The sequence below is a fragment of the Heterodontus francisci genome, chromosome 3 (genome assembly GCF_036365525.1).
Source record: "Heterodontus francisci isolate sHetFra1 chromosome 3, sHetFra1.hap1, whole genome shotgun sequence".
Classification (NCBI taxonomy): domain Eukaryota; kingdom Metazoa; phylum Chordata; class Chondrichthyes; order Heterodontiformes; family Heterodontidae; genus Heterodontus; species Heterodontus francisci.
Genome location: NC_090373.1, coordinates 168,202,823 through 168,224,271, shown reverse-complemented (window position 1 = coordinate 168,224,271; position 21,449 = coordinate 168,202,823).

Sequence of the window (21,449 nt, the reverse complement as noted above, 5' to 3'; positions counted from 1 at the left end):
TGGTCACTGCTGGGGGAGGTAGTGTTGCTGGGAGAGGTGGTCACTGCTGGGAGAGGTGGTCACTGTTGGGAGAGGTGGTCACTGCTGGGAGAGGTGGTCACTGTTTGGAGAACTGGTCACTGCTGGGAAAGGTGGACACTGATGGGAGAGGTGGTCACTGCTGGGGAAGGTGGGGATGCTGGGAGAGTGGGCACTGCCGGGAGATGTGGGCACTGCTGGGGCAAGTGGTCACTGCTGGGGGAGCTGGTTGTTGCTGGGAGAGCTAGTCACTGCCGGGAGAGGTGGTTGCTGCTGGGAGAGGTGGTCACTGCTGGGGGAGGTGGGCACTGCTGGGAGATGTGGTCACTGCTGGGGAGCTGGTTGTTGCTGGGAGAGCTGGTCACTGCCGGGAGAGGTGGTCGCTGCTGGGAGAGGTGGTCACTGCTGGGGGAGGTGGTCACTGCTGGGAGAGGTGGTCACTGCTGGGGGAGGTGGTCACTGCTGAGAGAGGTGGTCACTGCTGGGAGAGGTGGTCACTTCTGGGAGAGGTGGTCACTGTTGGGAGAGATGGTCACTGCCGGGAGATGTGGTCACTGCTGGGAGATGTGGTCACTGCTGGGGGAGATGGTCACTGCTGGGAGATGTGGTCACTGCTGGGAGAGGTGGTCACTGCTGGGAGAGATGGTCACTGCTGGGAGAGATGGTCACTGCTGGGAGAGGTGGGCACTGTTGGGGAAGGTGGTCACTACTGGGAGAGATGGTCACTGCTGGGAGAGGTGGTCACTGCTGGGGGAGGTGGTCAGTGCTGGGAGAGATGGTCACTGCTGGGAGAGGTGGTCACTGTTGGGGGAGGTGGTCACTGCTGGGAGAGGTGGTCACTGCTGGGAGAGGTGGTCACTGCTGGGAGAGATGGTCACTGCCGGGAGATGTGGTCACTGCTGGGAGATGTGCTCACTGCTGGGGGAGGTGGTCACTGCTGGGAGATGTGGTCACTGCTGGGAGAGGTGGTCACTGCTGGGAGAGATGGTCACTGCTGGGAGATATGGTCACTGCTGGGAGAGATGGTCACTGCTGGGAGAGGTGGTCACTGTTGGGGGAGGTGGTCACTGCTGGGAGAGATGGTCACTGCTGGGAGAGGTGGTCACTGCTGGGGGAGGTGGTCACTGCTGGGAGAGATGGTCACTGCTGGGAGATGTGGTCACTGCCAGGAGATGTGGTCACTGCTGGGAGATGTGGTCACTGCTGGGGGAGGTGGTCACTGCTGGGAGAGGTGGTCACTGCTGGGGGAGGTAGTGTTGCTGGGAGATGTGGTCACTGCTGGGAGAGGTGGTCACTGTTGGGAGAGGTGGTCACTGCTGGGAGAGGTGGTCACTGTTTGGAGAATTGGTCACTGCTGGGAAATGTGGTCACTGATGGGAGAGGTGGTCACTGCTGGGGAAGGTGAGGACTGCTGGGAGAGTGGGCACTGCCGGGAGATGTGGGCACTGCTGGGGGAAGTGGTCACTGCTGGGGGAGGTGGGCACTGCTGGGGGAAGTGGTCACTGCTGGGAGAGTCGGTCACTGCTGGGAGAGGTGGTCACTGCTGGGGGAGGTGGGCACTGCTGGGAGAGTCGGTCACTGCTGGGAAATGTGGTCACTGCTGGGGGAGCTGGTTGTTGCTGGGAGAGCTGGTCACTGCCGGGAGAGGTGGTCGCTGCTGGGAGAGGTGGTCACTGCTGGGCGAGGTGGTCACTGCTGGGGGAGGTGGTCACTGCTGGGGGAGGTGGTCACTGATGGGAGAGATGGTCACTGCTGGGAGTGGTGGTCACTTCTGGGAGAGGTGGTCACTGTTGGGAGAGATGGTCACTGCCGGGAGATGTGGTCACTGCTGGGAGATGTGGTCACTGCTGGGGGAGGTGGTCACTGCTGCGAGAGGTGGTCACTGCTGGGAGAGATGGTCACTGCCGGGAGATGTGGTCACTGCTGGGAGAGATGGTCACTGCTGGGGGAAGTGGTCACTGCTGGGAGAGATGGTCACTGCTGGGAGAGGTGGTCACTGCTGGGAGAGATGGTCACTGCTGGGGGAGGGAGTCACTACTAGGAGAGGTGGTCACTGCTGGGAGAGGTGGTCACTGCTGGGAGATGAGGTCACTGCTGGGAGAGGTGGTCACTGCTGGGGGATGTGGTCACTGCTGGGAGAGATGGTCACTGCTGGGAGATGTGGTCACTGCTGGGAGCGGTGGTCACTGTTGGGGGAGGTGGTCACTGCTGGGAGAGATGGTCACTGCCGGGAGATGTGGTCACTGCTGGGAGAGATGGTCACTGCTGGGGGAGGTGGTCACTGCTGCGAGAGGTGGTCACTGCTGGGAGAGATGGTCACTGCTGGGAGAGGTGGTCACTGATGGGAGAGGTGGTCACTGCTGGGGGAGGTAGTGTTGCTGGGAGAGGTGGTCACTGCTGGGAGAGGTGGTCACTGTTGGGAGAGGTGGTCACTGCTGGGAGAGGTGGTCACTGTTTGGAGAACTGGTCACTGCTGGGAAAGGTGGACACTGATGGGAGAGGTGTTCACTGCTGGGGAAGGTGGGGATGCTGGGAGAGTGGGCACTGCCGGGAGATGTGGGCACTGCTGGGGCAAGTGGTCACTGCTGGGGGAGCTGGTTGTTGCTAGGAGAGCTGGTCACTGCCGGGAGAGGTGGTCGCTGCTGGGAGAGGTGGTCACTGCTGGGGGAGGTGGGCACTGCTGGGAGATGTGGTCACTGCTGGGGAGCTGGTTGTTGCTGGGAGAGCTGGTCACTGCCGGGAGAGGTGGTCGCTGCTGGGAGAGGTGGTCACTGCTGGGGGAGGTGGTCACTGCTGGGAGAGGTGGTCACTGCTGGGGGAGGTGGTCACTGCTGAGAGAGGTGGTCACTGCTGGGAGAGGTGGTCACTTCTGGGAGAGGTGGTCACTGTTGGGAGAGATGGTCACTGCCGGGAGATGTGGTCACTGCTGGGAGATGTGGTCACTGCTGGGGGAGGTGGTCACTGCTGGGAGATGTGGTCACTGCTGGGAGAGGTGGTCACTGCTGGGAGAGATGGTCACTGCTGGGAGATATGGTCACTGCTGGGAGAGATGGTCACTGCTGGGAGAGGTGGTCACTGTTGCGGAAGGTGGTCACTACTGGGAGAGATGTTCACTGCTGGGAGAGGTGGTCACTGCTGGGGGAGGTGGTCAGTGCTGGGAGAGATGGTCACTGCTGGGAGAGGTGGTCACTGTTGGGGGAGGTGGTCACTGCTGGGAGAGGTGGTCACTGCTGGGAGAGGTGGTCACTGCTGGGAGAGATGGTCACTGCCGGGAGATGTGGTCACTGCTGGGAGATGTGGTCACTGCTGGGGGAGGTGGTCACTGCTGGGAGATGTGGTCACTGCTTGGAGAGGTGGTCACTGCTGGGAGAGATGGTCACTGCTGGGGGAAGTGGTCACTGCTGGGAGAGATGGTCACTGCTGGGAGTGGTGGTCACTGCTGGGAGAGATGGTCACTGCTGGGGGAGGGAGTCACTACTGGGAGAGGTGGTCACTGCTGGGAGAGGTGGTCACTGCTGGGAGATGTGGTCACTGCTGGGAGAGGTGGTCACTGCTGGGGGATGTGGTCACTGCTGGGAGAGATGGTCACTGCTGGGAGATGTGGTCACTGCTGGGAGAGATGGTCACTGCCGGGAGATGTGGTCACTGCTGGGAGAGATGGTCACTGCTGGGGGAGGTGGTCACTGCTGCGAGAGGTGGTCACTGCTGGGAGAGATGGTCACTGCCGGGAGATGTGGTCTCTGCTGGGAGAGATGGTCACTGCTGGGGGACGTGTTCACTGCTGGGAGAGATGGTCACTGCTGGGAGAGGTGGTCACTGCTGGGAGAGATGGTCACTGCTGGGGGAAGGAGTCACTACTGGGAGAGGTGGTCACTGCTGGGAGAGGTGGTCACTGCTGGGAGGTGGTCACTGCTGGGAGAGGTGGTCACTGCTGGGGGATGTGGTGACTGCTGGTAGAGATGGTCACTGCTGGGAGATGTGGTCACTGCTGGGGGAGATGGTCACTGCTGAGAGAGATGGTCACTGCTGGGGAAGGGAGTCACTACTGGGAGAGGTGGTCACTGCTGGGAGAGGTGGTCACTGCTGGGAGAGATGGTCACTGCTGGGAGAGGTGGTCACTGCTGGGGGATGTGGTCACTGCTGGGGGAGGTGGTCACTGCTGGGAGAGGTGGTCACTGCTGGGAGAGGTGGTCACTGCTGGGAGAGATGGCCACTGCTGGGAGAGGTGGTCACTGCTGGGAGAGATGGCCACTGCTAAGGTACGCAGGAGTCTTCAGAGGTTGAGCTCAGTCAGTGTAAAATAAATTAAGAAATTACTGGGCCAAGGGCCGGAGAGGAATCCACCACCGCCCCCCACCCATCGCCATCGCCCCCCACCCACACCCCAACCACCCCCCACCCACCACCATCGCCCCCCCATCCAGCACCACCGCCCCCCACCCACCACCACCGCCCCCCACCCAGCACCACCGACCCCCACCCAGCACCTCTGCCCCCTCCCACCCACTACCACCGCCCCTCACCCACCACCACCATATCCAGGGCGATTGTTGGGGTCATGGAGGCTGCCTTTTTTTTAGATTAGAGATACAGCACTGAAACAGGCCCTTCGGCCCACCGAGTCTGTGCCGAACATCAACCACCCATTTATACTAATCCTACACTAATTCCATATTCCTACCAAACATCCCCACCTGTCCCTATATTTCCCTACCACCTACCTATACTAGTGACAATTTATAATGGCCAATTTACCTATCAACCTGCAAGTCTTTTGGCTTGTGGGAGGAAACCGGAGCACCCGGAGAAAACCCACGCAGACACAGGGAGAACTTGCAAACTCCACACAGGCAGTACCCGGAATCGAACCCGGGTCCCTGGAGCTGTGAGGCTGCGGTGCTAACCACTGCGCCACTGTGCCGCCCAAGGCACAATGGCAAGGATCCTTCTCCTCGGTTGGGCAGCACCTTTTTGTGCCACGACTGGGTGAAGGCCCCCACCCTGATTATTCAAATCATGGCTTTCCCTTAATTTCTGACCTGTAACCTTAATCTGAATGTAATGGAAATCCTTGGAGCCCATAGGTGATACTGTTAAAGTAGGTACCTACTCCACTTTTGTTAGTGCCCAGGTACAAAAAGTTAATTAAAAAGGTGACTAGAATGTTGGTCTTTATCTGTAGTGGGTTCTCTGCCTATGACCCTCTCTTTGGGCTATTGAATCTGGTACCCCAGGCGATAGCAGGGAGACCACCCCCCATTTAGCTGGCAGCCTTCCTATGCAACAGGAGGTCTCCCCAGCATTGGTAAAATGCCAGCAGCAACCTAAAATGGCTCCTGATTGGTCCTTTAACTATGGTAATTAGCTCCCATCTCTTTAGAGCAGGCAGCCTCTCTGCATCAGGTCCCGCTGCTGGGAAAATCCTGGCCAACACTTCAGGTCAATGGCATTTCATCCGGACTGGTAAAAAGTCAGAAATTGAAGGATCGAGATAAAAGGTTAATCGAGAAGGTCATTAAAATTGCCAGGACAAATGGTTTGAAGAGTCAATTATATGTGCCTCTGGAGAGAGGGGGAATTGAGGGATGTGGTGGGAAGGTGGATTTGATCTATCCAGAGATGAGACTATTGCTCTTAATGGCCTCCTGTTCTTAAGAAACAAATCTGATTTTCTTCAAGGGTTTTCCATGAAGAACAGTTCCCTTCACATTTATAGGTCTTATGATTTTGGCATTTAGAGATCTATCCTGCTACCTCTCGTGTCGTCTTCCACAGCAAGAATCAAAGAAGCCAGCAAGCAAGTTAGCTACCAGCAGCTATCATCTGTGAAAGTGTGATTAACAATTATCTTGAATGATTGGCTCCAGTACTTTCAATACTCCCCCAACTTGCCTCAGCCTGGATGATTGGATTCAACTGAGTGGAGAGAACTTTGCACCTCAGAACGTTTTTCACCAAGCAATGGAGACAGTTATTAGAAAATACAAATTTAAGATAACTTTTGGATTAAAAAGAAAAGTGAGTGACTCAAACATGAAGTTCGCGAATGACATGCAGCTCCAACAACGTCAGGATCGACCATCAAAGGTATTGCAGGCTGACAAACAATTTTAGTCACAGCAGATAGCATTTATTTCTCTGTTACAAACACAGCTGGATGGACGGGGAGACGGTGGCATAGTGGTAATGTCACTGGACTAGTAATCCAGAGGCCCAGGCTAATATCCCTGGGGACATGGGTTCAAATCCCACCACGGCAGCTGGTGGACTTTAAATTCAATTAATTAATAACAAAAATCTGGAATTGAAAGCTAGTCTCAATAATGGTGCCATGATACTCTCATCGATTGTCGTAAAAACCCATCTAGTTCACTCATGTCCTTTGAGGAAGGAAATCTGCCATCCTTACCTGGTCTGGCCTACATGTGACTCCAGATCCACAGCAATGTGGTTGACTCTTAACTGCCCTCTGAAATGGCCTAGCAAGAGACTCAGTTGTCAAGGGCAATTCGGGATGGGCAATAAATGCTGACCTTGCCAGCGAGGCCCACATCCCATGAAAGAATAAAAAAAATACCCTATGAAATGGAAAGTAGATTCCCAACAGAACCCAGGGAAGAGTGGAAATAGGCAAATCTCAGAATGGAGCTAATAGGTTTGGTTGCATTCACTGCAAAGAGTCCTCAGTCTTCCTTTACTCCTCTTCTGTTACTATAACATATTATAATTCCGGTTATCATTGTTCGCACAGCATTGAAACTGCTGATTTTCCTCCTTGCCCACAAATAGCATAAAGCAAAGCAGCAGGAAAGACAGAGTGACTTATTATGCAACTCAAAAACACGAAGGTCAATAAGAGAATATTTTACGGTCTTCTTATTGCTGAAGGCAGCAACATGTCATTTTCTCTGTGATTTAACATGTATTGATTGTGAATAAAATTACTTTCAAAAACAAGAAGAATGATTGTTTTAGGATTTCAGTGAAATTTTGGGCCGGTGATGAAGCAGAGTTACAGAGGAGTTTAAGTTCCTAATCTGGGCTGACACTCCCATGAGGTATCCAGAGAGTGCTGCATTGTCAGAGGTGCCATCCTTCGTTTGAAATTTTAAATTGCATGGTACAATTAGATCTTTCCTTATTCGTCTTCACTTTCCATAAGCGGATCCATCTTTGCTGATTCAACATGGACATCATAATGTGTGCTATGATTGGATTGGCAATCCACAAGATTAACAGCTGCCCCTTCAATTGTAAGACATAATTTTGAAGATTGCATGGGATGTCCAACATAATGTTGAATCAATTCACATTTTAAAATGTTTGAGTGATTTCAAACAGATGTAGACCTTGGTGATAAAGGGGATTGTAAATTCTGAGAGCCATCACCTCGAGTGCACTGAGATGAGAAGCTGACCTGTTCCTTATTAAAACAAAGTGCTCAAGCATTAAAAATCATTCACTGACACTCAGTTTTTCATTCAAATTAGGCTAGAATCATATAGCACAGATGGAGGCCATTCAGCCCGTTGTGCCTGTGCCAGCTCTTGAACGAGCTGTATAATTAGCCTCACTTTCCTGCTCTTTTCCCATGGTCTTGCAAACTTTTCCTTTTCAGTTATGTATATCCAATTTCCTTGTGAAAGTTACTGTAGTATCTGCTTCCACCATCCTTTCAAGCAGTGCGTTCGAGATCATAACAACTCACTGTGTAAAAAAACAATTCTCCCTCTGAATCTTTTGTCAATTATCTTCAATCTCTGGCTTCTGGTTATCAACTTCTGCCATTGGAAATAATTTGTCCTCATTTACTGTATCAAAATCCTTAATCATTTTGAACACCTCTATTTTTAAAAAAATCTTCCCTTAACCTTCTCTGCTCTAAGGAGAACAACCTCAGCTTCTCCAGTCTTGTCAAGTTCATTTGAATTGGCTTTTTTTGGGGGGACCAATATTTGTATTTATTAAATTGAAAGAAATTAGTGCTGGGGACAGAACATTTATTGGTGTTCACTGTCGGCATTAAGCAGTCTCAGGTTAGAAGCTGTAGGTTAGATACAAAGTAGATATCCCTCTACTGGGCTACAGCATTGTACCTTCAATATTAAATAAAAACAGAAAATACAGAAAATAATTAGCAGGTCAGGCACTATCTGTGGAGAGAGAAAAACAGAGTGGAGTTACTAAGGTACTGAGGGCACGTACTGTATTTGGAACTTGATCCAGACCATCCCAAGTCATTTCATGTAGAACTTACAGCAGACAAAGATTATTTTCATCCTATCCCGAATGAGCTGGTTTCAAAGTCAGGGAGCAGAGATGAAAGGAGCCTCACACGACTCTTATCCTTTTATGTTCCACCAGGTGATGTTGTGTTGCTGTGAAGAGACCAGATGAAATGCAACCCAGTGATGTAAGTCGAACAGTCTATTTGAGTGGCTGGGAAGAAAAGTCAGCTTGACAATAATGTTGTAAACTTTTGAACATTTGAATTTGCGTAAGGAATCCATTATTTTACCAAAATTACCATAAATTAATAATCTAAGATAAGGATTAAAGGCAAAAAAATGCAGTGAACCCACAATATCAAAGTGTTCTGTAATTCATGGTAGAAAGCAACTGTCTACTGTGCTTGATGTGAAAGGATAAGACAGAACTAATTGCAGTAGGATCGATGATTAAGTTTCAGTATGCATCCAGTGTAATTGGTGCCTTTTCATTTTCAGACATTATAGTGCACCTATACAGATTTTATTTTTGAAAAATTCCTTCACAGTAAGAGATTTCAAAGAAAGATGTATCTGTAAGAATTCATTAACATGAAGTCCTTCACTTTTTCTTCACTGCTGTTTCTATCATTGCGTTGACAAGAGATGGCAGGCTTTTGTTGTAATGAGGGAACAGGGAGAAAAACAATCAGAATGGTCTCAGATGATCAATTCGGCTCAGTCCAATTTGAACCTGCCGCAGTCTGCTGACACTGCCGATTAGCAAACACTCTTCACCTCACCTGTCTCGCCCAGTTTCAGCACTAAAGTGCACTTGAAACATTCTGAGCACATGGAGGGAGATATCGATTTTGCATGTGAGTGTCAAATGGGTGACAGCAAGTTGGCAGCCTGTTTTACATGTTGTTCATCATTTTTATTCCCATTGAAGCCAATTGTAAATAAAATTTGGGAGAGATGTAAAATTGGCTGTCGACTTGCTGTCACCCTGATACACAATTGCACAAAGTCAACATTTACTCCATAGGGAAGAACATATCTGTGTTGCAAGTCAAATATGAATGAAATGTGAATAGACTTCAGAGTTGATGCATACCATATCCAACACACACACACACACACACACACACACACACACACACACACACACACACACACACACACACACACACACACACACACACACACACACACACACACACACACACACACACACACACACACACACCCTGCCCCCTTTGAAATTGGGCCTTATTTGGACCCAAAAATGTGAATTAACCATGGAGGTAATATTGTCATTCATGGCTGAAGGGAATATTATAACTGCCTCACGTAACATACTGTAAATTAGATTAACAATCAATCTAATTACGTTACAATGTTTCTGCAGGCCAGGAGCACACAACCACATGCACACACTTGTGCCCATATAAACACGCACACACTCACACACCTGCAGAAATGCACCTATGTACTGACACATATATGAACATGCACACATATATGAACATGCACACACAATCACACAAATGCATGCACTGCCACATGCACACGCTCACACCCACAAGAGCACACCTAACCAAATGCCTGCATGCATACACGTGCACACACAAAGGTCATCCTTTTGATAAGATGTCTGCTCTGCTCCCTTTCTCACATGCTGCAGGCATCTTGAAAGAGCAGGCATGTTGTGAAAACAAGCATGTAACAAACAAGAATCCCTTCAGTCCCGTGCTCCATGTTCAGTTAGAAAACCCCAGGAAGATCCTGATTTAACCAGCAACGTCCTGGGAACTGCTCTGGAGAGGTTGCACCTGAAACCTCACTTCAGATATCGATTGGCCAATGGCTGATCTTTAAAGGTGCCTGTAGTTATTCCTCAGAATCCTGCTGTGCCGTTTACCCTGTTTCTGAAGCCTGCAGTAGTGCAGACAGATTTTTTGTTGTTGTATTACTTAAACAATGCTAAGAATAAAGAGCTGTTTCAGAGTTGGGGATGTGTCTGATAATAAAATAAAATATTAAGGCCATCCTTAGCCTTCCCCACCCTGGAGAAAATGGCAGGGGGCCTGGGCAATGTCGGGAATAGCACCCTCTGCCATTTTGTTTGCCCACCCCGCCTCTGTGCCCATCTCCAAGGGCAGAACAAAACTGTGCCCAATACCTTCTCCTTTTTGGTCAAACTCAGCCCCACCTAACCATCATCTCAAACCCTTGATTGACCTGAAAAGTAAAGTCTCTGTCTCTGTCCACAGATGCTGCCTGACCAGCTGTGCATTTTCAGCATTTGCTACTTTTTTATTATAGTCGAGAAACTGGGATTGTTTTCCTTCGAGCAGAGAAGATTAAAAGGAGATTTAATAGTGGTGTTCAAAATTATAAGGCATTGTGGTGAAGTAAACAAGCAGAAACTATTCCCACCGACAAAAGAGTCAGTGAGCAGAGGGTATAAATATAAAGTGATTGGCAATAGAACTGGAGAGGAGATGAGGAATTCCTTATTTAACACAGTGAGTTGTGATCTGGAATGTACTGCCTGAAGGGATGGTGGAAGTAATTTCAATAATAGCGTTCAAGAGGGAATTGGATGACTATTCGAAGTGGAAAGATTTTCAGGGCTATGGGGAAACAGCAGGAGAGTGGGATTAAAATTGGATAGCTCCACCAAAGAGCTAGCATAGGCATGATGGGCCAGATGGCTTCCTTTTGTACTGTACGGTTCTATGATGTAGATGAACCTATTTGAAGAATGATAGGGAATTCTCCCGGGGTATTGACCAAAATTCTTTCCTCACCAAAAAACTGATTAGCTGCTTCTTCTTCTTATTTGCTTTTTCTTGGATCTTGCTGTGTGTTGCTATGCCGCTGCGCCAAGTAATCCATTGTGAAACACTATGAGGGGTTCTGATGTGAATGCAACTTCTTTCTTTATGGTGACTGCAGAAGTCAAATTCCATTTTTATTGCATGGGATTCCGGGTTTTTCAGGGACTTCTATCAATGTTTTGCAGACGGTATTCCGTGACTCCATCCATTTTGTCAGTGAAGATAGGAAATCAGTGGCCTTGATTTCTTTGGTTTTGTTTCAATGATGGTTCCTTTATGTGAATGGGTTCTGCCTGAGTTGCCATTCCGGAAGACCCCAGTACCACACCAGATGATACATTCACAAACAAAGGGAGCAGAATGAGTTTTTGATCCAGTGAGTATGTACCTGAGATTCTAATTATCATGGTGAAAGGTTTATTTACACCTCCATGTCTCTCACTAACATGAAACGGCCTACGCTCACAATTGTACTGGATTTCTTTTAATGGAAAGTCTATTTTTGTGATTCCATTCACTAATCTATAGAGGAGCTGTCATGCAATGGGTTTAGAATTCACAAATCGCTCCAAAGTGACGGCTTTTAGCCATGTTGACAGTATTCAGCTATCTCTATACATTTTGGTGTAATGAGAGTGGATTAACCTGGAAAGCTGAAACACAGATGACTTAGATGCAAAGCCTGATGTTTAACTTAAACCTGTGATAGAAAGGCTTTAGCATAGGCACAACTATAACAAGCCTCAGGCAAAATTAGACATTTTTCCTTGACAGAAAAGTAAATATGCAGCACTGACTCCATACAAAAAGCAACAAATACTGCCAGTTAACCCTCTGATTTCTTCTGCAGATTCCTTGTGAAACTTCCCCCTTTCTACATGGTGTACAAAAGTGCATGTTCAGATCTGTGTGACAATATCAACTCTTTCTATGCTGTTCATTTTTTAAAAATAAGCTTTTTTCACTGGATTTAGGCCAAAGTGTGACAAGGTCTCTAAGCATGTTCAGGAGGACTTTAGACAGGTTTGCAGTTTGGGAAGATCAAGGTCAGGTCAAACAACATTTTATCGGCACAAATCTCAAACCACAAGGCTTCACCAGTCTTCTGACAAGTAAAAAGGCCAGATCACAATACCTGCACATCTTAATAAAGCTGAACTTATACCTACATTGTTTCTAGCCTCCAGAGAAAATATGATATTTTACTTCTGATAAGCATAACTCTTCCTTTCTTCCGACCTTGTCTTCTCTTGCTACATGTTCAATGAACATTCTTTGCATTTATTTAATAAATGACGCTCAGAAATCCATTGAGGCAAAGACACGCTACTGCTGCTTCCAGAGAAACATTCTGCTTTCTTGTACTTCAAACTGATTAGAACTGCCATCTCAGGATGCCAGACTGTGCAGTTTACCACCTTCAGTATCTGGTTCCTTTCTGCTTCTTTCTTTATCATTAGTTTCTTCACTGATCATCTACATATGTTTTCAAAAGCTATTCTTTTTATAGCATCTCAAGTGCTTTTTGTTGTTTCTTGCCTGCCCTTACGGAATGAAGTCTGAGAACTGATATTTTTTTGCTGCGTTAGCCCTTTGTTTGCTTCTTATGTGTGAATAGGTTGTCAGGCAGGCCTCCACCTGCCAAGAATGAGGCACATATATTTCGTCACATGGACATTCAATTTTAAAATTGTTGCTGGGAAGAAAAGAAAGCTTATTACAAAGGGTTGCCAAGCCCCTGACTAGAAAGACATTGCATAGAAACAGACAGTGCTTGGAAAGGACAAAAGGGCCACTCCCTGCTCCAATTTAATTCACAATAGACTTTTGATGACCAGATGTTGAAGATGGAGAAGCTAGCATTCCCGGTTAACTGTTAAGATAGCCGAATACACAAACAGATCTGGTCAGACCAGTTTAGTCGCATGACTAACTGGCTGTTGGAGTTTTTTGAATTTGAACTTGCCACAGAGAATTTGAATTCAGAAAGCTGTTTGCTTCTGGACTGACAAGACCTCTCGTGGCTGGCTTGCTGCTGCCTCTCCTGTCTGCTCACATCTCCTTCACCAGCTTCAGAAACCATTGAAGACACATGAACCCCAAGAGAGAAAAATCTCCTACAGTGAACAAGGTTTAAGAAGAATACTGGGCCCCAATGAAAAGCAAGATCTACAAGCAAGGACTACAGTGAGCTTGAAGCACAGTATTTTTCTTCTGCTCTTTTCTGTCTCTACTTGCATGTGTGTATCGTGTATGCACGCTAGCATGGGGTGCGGCGTGTATCCGTAGGCGTTAACTGAATTAGAGCTTAAGTTTAAGTTTTAATAAATTTCACTTTTCGTCTTTTAATCTAAGAAAGCCTGTTTGTGCTCATTTCTTTGCCTTGTAGTTGGAGGGCGGTGAACAAGGATTCACCAAGGGGAACTCAAAACACAGTGTGTTAAAAAATTAAATCCTGTTACAAAAAGACCAGGTGAAGGTTAAAAGGGTCCCTGAGACACCTGGTTGTAACAGAAATTTGGGTGCTAGCGTCCGGAATTTTATCCACAGACAAACAAGAGAAATTAGAAGTGGGAAGCCAAATTGTTCCCCATCAAAAAAGAGCAAGATTAATACAGGTTTTCTTGTGGTTGTGTGTGATTGAATACTGACATGTCTGCAACTGAAGCTAGTAGCTCTCCAAGCCAGGGTGAAGTAACTTGGGATAAGTTAAAAGCACTGTCTATGGAGGAGTTGAGGAAAATGGCTGAGCACTGTGGGATCACTGTACGTGGCAAGGCTAGGAAGTCTGAACTCCTAAGGCTAGTGGGCAACAATTTTTCCCTTGAATCTGAAGAAGCAGAAGTAGTGTTAGAAGTAGACCCAGACAGGGTACTGCTAGCAAAGATACAATTGGAACAAAGGAAACTTGGATTAGAGGAAAGAAAAAGGGAGAGACAGGAAAAAGACAGAGAGAGGCAGGAGAGGGCGAAAGAGAGAGAGATCCAGGAGGAATGTGAAGAAAATGAAAGGCAGGAGAGAGAGAGAAAGAATATTCCAGAAAGAATCCGAAGAAAGAGAGCTGAAGTGGCTTGAGTTAACTAGGGGGTGACAGAGTAGCCCCAGTTAAAGCATGGCCAATATGGAGGAGCAGAGTTCAGGGCTGGGTCAAAATTGCTGAAACTCACTCAATTAATTCCAAAATTCTATGAAGAAGATGTGGAAACTTTTTTGTCTCTTTTGAGAAACTGGCAAGGCAGCTAAAATGGCCAGCTGAGACCTGGTCTGTTTTAATACAAAGCAAGCTAACTGTAAAAGCCCATGAGGTTTATTCCTTGTTGCCAGATGAGAGTTTATCAAATTATGAACTGACCAAAAATGCTATCCTCGGGACACATGAATTAGTACCCGAAGCTTATCACCAAAAGTTTAGAACCCTGAAAAAGCAAGCTAATCAAACAAAAATACAGCTGTTATGAGACTCTCAGAGAAGTAATTCTGTTACAGGAATTTAAAAACTCTCTCCCACTCTCAATAAAGACCCATGTGGAGGACCAGAGGGTTCAGGGAGCCTGGCAAGCGGCCGTTCTGGCCCCAGAGTTTGCTGTAATTTGTAAGTCAGTTTCCCGGGGAGAACCTTTCCTAATCACCCCCACAAATCCGAAAAGGACAAAAGGTGGGAAGGTGATCTCCATCCAGGCAGCTCTGGGAGAGAAAGGAAAGCAGGACACACAGGAGGTCCTCCTCCAGCCAAAAAGGAAGGTGCTGTGAGCAAGAGTGAGACCTGGAGATCTGTATGCTTCCATTGTAATAAGGCAGGGCATTTAAAAGCAGAATGCTGGAAACTAAAGGGAAAACTGGTAGGGTTAATCAGGGCACACCCACTCAGTGAAGATAGGGCACTGATGGAAAGGACAGAACAAGCTGTGCTTTAACTGCTGTAAGAGTGCAACCCAGGAAGCTTACTGCGGCCAGTGCTGGAAATTTTTTTTAGGATTTCTGAAGGTTATCAGAGTTTTGTGTCTGAAGGGAAAGTAACCCCATACCCCTCGAGTGGGGCAAGCAAGCTCATAACGATTCTCAGGGACACAGGGGCCACTAGATCCCTTTTGCTGGGAAAAGGCGTGACCTTTCCCCCAGAGAGTGCAATGAACACTAAAATGGTGGTGAATGGTATTGGAGGGCAGTGTATGCCTGTGCCTGTACACCTGGTGCCCTGGAGTGCGACCGAGTTTCGGGACGGGTGACCGTAGGGATTGTCCCTAGTTTGCCTGTGGACGGGGTTGACCTGCTCCTAGGTAATGATCTGGCCGGGGTGAAGGTGGTAGCCCCCTCAGTAGTGAAAGAAAGATCGCAGGAGGTCAGAGAGACAGGGCCGTGGCAGGATACAGACCCCTGCAGTTTCCCTGAATGTGTAATGGATCAGGCCGTGATCAAACCAGCTCCCCCACAGGAGACTGAATTGGCACTGCAGGCAGATGACCATGAGGTCTGCCTGTCCGAGACGTTCTTTGGAAAGTTAGGAGACCCAGGGTATGAATTAAATGGATTTTCTTAGCTGAGGCTCAGCGAGCCAACCCAGTTTTGCAAGAATAATAATAATAATAACATAATAAAAACAAGAAATGCTGGAACCACTCAGCAGGTCTGGCAGCATCTGTGGAAAGAAAAGCAGAGTTAACGTTTCGGGTCAGTAACTCTTCTTCGGTCAGTTTTGCAAGAGTTATCACAGACTGCCCAGTCTGAAAGTGAAGCAGAGGGAGTCCCTGATTGCTACTATTTAAAGGATGAGGTACTGATGAGGAAATGGAGTTCTCCTCACGGACCTGAGGACAAGGAGTGGACAGTAGTTCACCAGTTAGTGGTGTCACAGAGGTACCAGAGAGAAATATTATGAAGGAGCTCACGAGACTATTTTGGCTGTACATGCCGGTATACGAAAGACCAAAACCCGCAGAAGACAGCAGTTTGACTGGCCAAAACGCCACAAGGATGTGGTGGAGTACTGCAGGAGTTGCCACATGTGCTAGGTTGAGGGGAAACCCAACCTACAATGAAATCTGCACCCCTAAGTCCTGTACCGGTGTTTGGAGGACCCTCCAGCAGAGGGCTGGTAAACTGTATGGGACCCCTGCCTGGAACAAATGAGGACAGGCAAGCACACGGCTGGCAAACGTTTAGAAAGACATGGGGAAAAAGTACCAAGAGGGCAGGTTAAAGGAAGTATGGGAGGAATCCCGGATGAAAATTCCAGCCAGTCCCAAAAAATGTGAAAAGTTAGACCCCACATCCTCCTATGTAAATGCAGACTCTAGAAGCACCCCACCAGAGTTGCTGACATCATTTACAGGAACCTGCAGAGACAAAGAGAGACCTCTAGGGGGTACAGAAGCCATGAGGGTGATGCCTCATCTAGTCAAAGTGCCACAGGTGAGTGTAGTCAAGTTTGCACACATAATAGCGGGCAGGAATGCCCCAGAGAACAAAACGGAGATTAACAAAGAATCCTCCCCCACAGTCGGAGGAAAGGGAACCACCTATCATCTGAAGGCAAAAGCCTTTGTATGACTCAGCAAAGCACTCAGAGAGAGTTTAGGATAGACCCTCCTACTACAAACTCTCCTGGAAAAAACATTACCTCAACACGAACAAAATCCTCGGCAATCATGGCAATGGGCGAACTGAAGAAAAGCTTCCGCAAAGAACCACATGGCTACTGGGATGCCACAAACTGGGAAGTTAAAGCAGCACTGGCTCCCAGAAAAGGCAATTTTATAAGCTTTAGGAGTTATGAATGAATGGAAATGAATGAGAGAAATGCATGGTTTTTCTTTCTGTATCTTATATTTCTCTCAAACCTTTTAATGAAATGCACTTTTTTTTCAAATTGCATTTCATTCCCCTGGGTGTGGAGGTGTCAGGCAGGCCTCCACCTGCCAAGAATGAGGCACATATATCTCGCCACATGGACATTACATTTAAAATTGCTGCTGGGAAGAAAATAAGGCCTATTACAAGGGATTGCCAAGCCCCTGGCTAGAAAGACATTTGCATAGTAACAGACAGTGCTTGGAAAGAACAATTTAATCCACAATGGACTTTTGATTACCAGACGTTGAAGGTGGAGAGGCTAGCATTCCAGGTTAACTACTAAGATGGCCAAGTACACAAACAGATGTGGTCAGATCAGTTTATTCACATGACTAACTGGCTGTTGGAATTTTTTGAATTTGAACTTGCCACAGAGAATTTGAACTCAGAAAGCTGTTTGCTCCTGGATTGACAAGACCTCTCGTAGCTGGCTTGCCACCACCTCTCCTCTCTGCTCCCATCTCTCTCACCAGCTTCGGAAACCATTGAAGACATATGAACCCCAAGAGAGAAAAGTCTCCTACAGTGAACAAGGTTTAAGAAGAATACTGGGCCCCAACAAAAAGCAAGATCTACCTTCAAGCAATGACTACAGCGAGCTCGAAGCACACTAACAAAAACCCCTCTTCAGAGATTGCCTCAAACCTCTCTACTTTATTTTTCTTCTGCTCTTTTCTGTCTCTATTTGCATGTGCATATCGCGTATGCATGCTAGCGTGGGACGCGATGTGTATCCATAGGCGTTAACCAAATTAGAGTTTAAGTTTTAATAAATTTCACTTTTCTTCTTTAAACCTAAGAAAGCCTGTTTGTGCTCATTTTTTGCCTTGTAGTTGGATGGCGAAGAACAAGGATTCACCAAGGGGGAGCTCAAAACAGTGTGTTTAAAAATTAAATCCCGTTACAATAAGACCAGGTGAAGGCTAAAAGGGACCCCTAGACATCTTTCTCACCTGGTCGTAACAGGGTGGAGAGCAGAGGTTGTCAGTTCACCCATCGTCAGGGTGTGCACATTTATGGATGATTGTGGACAGGAAGAAGTGTTGCAATGGCAAGAGTAAGATTGAGAAACTGACGTCTGTGTTGATGTTCACATTGAGAAATAACAAAGGAGGTGTTAGTCCCTGCAATGAACCATCCAGAATGCCACTTTGGTTTGCACCAATAAAACATTTCTATTTCATATCATCTTTGAGATAAATACGGAGTGCAATCCAAGGCTTCTAGACATAGCTCTCTGTTGTTGAATGGCCTCTTGCGCATACCTGATTTTAGTCACTCCACAATTAGTGATCCTGCCTTCAGCTGCCAAGGCCCTAAGCTGTGGAATTCTTCTCATAAGCCTCAGTGCCTCTCTACCTCTCTTTCCTCCTTAAAACCTATTTCTTTGGCCAAGCTTTTGGTCATCTGCCCTAATATCTCCTTATGTGGCTCGTTGTCAAATTTTGTTTGATAACGCTCCTGTGAAGCCCTTGGGATGCTTTGCAATGTTAAAGGTGCTTTATAAATTCAAGTTGCTATTGGTGGTGTTGTTGGCTGAAGCCGACTCCATTACCGATGCACATTGCACATGTCAGTGGGGCCTCGGAACACCTTGAGAGCTGGAAGGTTGCACACTCACTGGGGCTAATTTTCACCTCCAACCCTTGGACTGTAAATTGCTGGAGCAGATCTTTACTCCTCACACGACATGCTTGATGGTCATTACAAATACAATAAGTGGGGTGAAAGTCGGACGGGTTCTACAATGGATGGTTGATTGGCTCCACCAGATGACCTAATTATGTGCAAGGCTCATTAAAGGCTCATATTGAATGCCAATGAAGGGATGTCCCATTAATATAATTCCTGTGCTGAATAGTGCCTGATACACTAACTGTCCATATCCTTTCAGTCGGGTCCTTGTTAAAGGTACATGGCTGTTTTAGCTGTTTCTTTACGACGTGCTCTACCGAACTCCATTTATTTTGTTAAACAAAGGGTGTCTTGGCTGAGTGGCAGTAAGGCATTAGCCTTGGCTGTATGGTAGCAGTCTCCCCACTAAGTCAGAAGGTTGTGATTCCACAGCCCGTTCCGGAGGCTTTGAACACATAATCCAGACTGACACTTCAGTACATTCCCGAGAGAGTTCTGCACTGGCGGAGATGAGATGAGCTGCTAAACTGAGGCCCTGCATGCCTCTAGGAGGTTAGAGCTCTGAAAATGGCGGGGAGAGAACTTGCCACCTCATTCCCTCCATTGCTGTGGCCGTCTCCAATTCGCCAGGTCCTCTGAATAGAGAAGAGTATTAATGGTGAAGTGGGGGAGGAGAGTGCCAGCATTAATTTAAAAGATCTCATGGCAATATTTTGAAGAAGTGTCTTTGCCTATATTTATCCCTCAATCGAGCAGGTTATCTAGTCACTTACCACCTTGCTGTTTGTCAGTGCTCACTGTGTGCAAATTGGATGCTGTCTTTCCCCACATTACACTTCAAAAATATTCGCTGTGAGGTAAGTAAAGACACTATGTAAATGCAAGTCCTTTTTCTTGCAAAGCAGACACGATCCCCCTGTGCAGGACTGCATTATCAAGCTCAGAAAGGAATTAACTTTCCTCAATTACTTTTCCATAAATGTCAGGACTGGGTTGCAAGAGATGGTTTTATTGAGTTTTATTTGCTCCATTTGTATTGTCATACGGTTTGGCGAACTGTTCCTGCTGACATTGATACTCTCCCCAAAGCTTAAGTCATCAAAGACTTTACCAGCATGTCTCAATGTCTTCATAAAACCAAAGTCAGACAAACAATCAATGACAACAATGAAGAAGAATGAGCCAAGGTATCACTCACTTTTATTGCTTCAAATCCTTAAGTGGCAGGACTAGTTATGAAACCAGAACAGCTTTAGTTGTCAGATAGTGCCCTGACTGCTAAAAACTCTTTTTGGATGATGTAGTGGCTTCTCGTGAAGACATCGGATTGAATTTCTGAGGCCTCCTGCCCGGCAGAAATGGGGCAATAGAGCTCTGAAAATGGCAGAGGGGGTGGGGAGAACTTTCCATCTCATTCCCTCTGTCACTGCGACCGTCTCCATTTCACCAGGTTCTCTGAATAGAGAAGAGTATTAATGGTGAAGTGGGGGAGAATGCCAGCATTAATTGGAGGGGTGGTGAAGAAGGAAGAATAGTGTGAGCATTGGTTGATAGTGGGGAAGAACAGTGGCAGCTGAAAGTTAGGAGGAGACAAGTGGCAGCTTGAACTGAGGTTCACTAGATTGAGTTGGGTATGAACTGGCATTGTTGGAGGGGGAGACATATCACTGTGAATTGGGTGTTTGAAGGTTTAAATAGATTTGGTATCCCTGATTATTAACACTCGGTTGTAACAGTGAGGGCAGCAAGTTAAAATGGCACCAGGCACTGCCCGCAATCAGTATCATGATGAGAAGATACTCTAGTAAGCTCAATTCTTTTCATTTATTTTAAAGTTTCTTTGCAAACCAGGTGATCAACAGTGCTGCTCTGAGTCCTGCAACTACACCGTGGACCCTCTCTGCCCGTCCTTCTTCTCCTCTTACCAACCGTAACCACCCCTTGCCCCCCTATCTGTTGCTCCTGGAAGAAAGAAGTTTAGTAAAATTAATTTTTCAGGGTCGGAGAGGTTGTTCATCAGTCATCCTGACTTAGGATGCAGTTAAAAACCCAGTTACTCCTGATGGCTTAACATTTTCATTGATTTTTACAGCAAGAATAACATGTAAAAAGTTGAAGTTCATGGCAAAACACTGATTCTTTGTTGATTGCATTCATGATGATTGTTTCAGCGAATCATGTGAAGGAGCAGGCTAATGGAAACAGCAACTTCCAGATTTCCACATTTTACCGAGCACATACAGACGTTTAAAAAATTTATTCATGGGATGTGGGCGTCGCTGGCCAGGCCAGCATTTATTGCCCATCCCTAATTGCCCTTGAGAAGGTGGTGGTGAGCTGCCTTCTTGAACCGCTGCAGTCCATTTGGGGTAGGTATACCCACAGTGCTGTTAGGAAGGGAGTTCCAGGATTTTGACCCAGCGACAGTGAAGGAACGGCGATATAGTTCCAAGTCAGGATGGTGTGTGACTTGGAGGGGAACTTGAAGGTGGTGGTGTTCCCATGTATTTGCTGCCCTTGTTCTTCTAGTTGGGAGAGGTCGTGGGTTTGGAAGGTGCTGTCTGAGGAGCCTTGGTGCATTGCTGCAGTGCATCTTGTAGATGGTACACACTGCTGCCACTGTGCGCCTGTGGTGGAGGGAGTGAATGCTTGTAGATGGGGTGCCAATCAAGCAGGCTGCTTTGTCCTGGTTGGTGTCGAGCTTCTTGAGTGTTTTTGGAGCTGCACCCATCCAGGCAAGTGGAGAATATTCCATCACACTCCTGACTTGTGCCTTGTAGATGGTGGACAGGCTTTGGGGAGTCAGGAGGTGAGTTACTCGCCTCAGGATTCCTAGCCTCTGCTCTTGTAACCACGGTATTTATATGGCTACTCCAGTTTAGTTTCTGGTCAA